This window comes from Musca autumnalis, unplaced genomic scaffold (genome assembly GCF_047663935.1).
Source record: "Musca autumnalis isolate F117 unplaced genomic scaffold, ASM4766393v1 scaffold_459, whole genome shotgun sequence".
Classification (NCBI taxonomy): domain Eukaryota; kingdom Metazoa; phylum Arthropoda; class Insecta; order Diptera; family Muscidae; genus Musca; species Musca autumnalis.
In genome coordinates this window covers 47744-48957 of record NW_027412043.1, presented here as the reverse complement: position 1 = coordinate 48957, position 1214 = coordinate 47744, and positions in this window count along the sequence as shown.

Below are 1214 nucleotides of genomic sequence, written 5' to 3'. Positions count from 1 at the left end.
CCAATACAAAAGTTCACCGGGCATGGCTTTCCCAACACAAAAGTTCACCGGGCATGACTTTCCCAATACAAAAGTTCACCGGGCATGAATTTCCCAATACAAATGTTCACCGGGCATGACTTTGCCAATACAAAAGTTCACTGGAGATGACTTTCCCAATACAAAAGTTCACCGGGCATGGCTTTCCCAACACAAAAATTCACCGGGCATGACTTTCCCAATACAAAAGTTCACCGGGCATGAATTTCCCAATACAAATGTTCACCGGGCATGACTTTGCCAATACAAAAGTTCACCGGAGATGACTTTCCCAATACAAAAGTTCACCGGGCATGACTTTCCCAATACAAAAGTTCACCGGGCATGACTTTCCCAATACAAAAGTTCACCGGGCATGACTTTCCCAATACAAAATTCACCGGAGATGACTTTTCCAATACAAAAGTTCACCGGGCATGGCTTTCCCAACACAAAAGTTCACCGGGCATGACTTTCCCAATACAAAAGTTCACCGGGCATGACTTTCCCAATACAAAAGTTCACCGGGCATGAATTTCCCAATACAAAAGTTCACCGGGCATGGCTTTCCCAACACAAAAGTTCACCGGGCATGACTTTCCCAATACAAAAGTTCACCGGGCATGAATTTCCCAATACAAATGTTCACCGGGCATGACTTTGCCAATACAAAAGTTCACCGGAGATGACTTTCCCAATACAAAAGTTCACCGGGCATGACTTTCCCAATACAAAAGTTCACCGGGCATGAATTTCCCAATACAAATGTTCACCGGGCATGACTTTGCCAATACAAAAGTTCACCGGAGATGACTTTCCCAATACAAAAGTTCACCGGGCATGACTTTCCCAATACAAAAGTTCACCGGGCATTACTTTCCCAATACAAAAGTTCACCGGAGATGACTTTCCCAATACAAAAGTTCACCGGGCATGACTTTCCCAATACAAAAGTTCACCGGGCATGACTTTCCCAATACGAAAGTTCACCGGGCATGACTTTCCCAATACAAAAGTTCACCGGGCATGACTTTCCCAATACAAAAGTTCACCGGGCATGACTTTCCCAATACGAAAGTTCACCGGGCATGACTTTCCCAATACAAAAGTTCACCGGGCATGAATTTCCCAATACAAATGTTCACCGGAGATGACTTTCCCAATACAAAAGTTCACCGGGCATGACTTTCCCAATA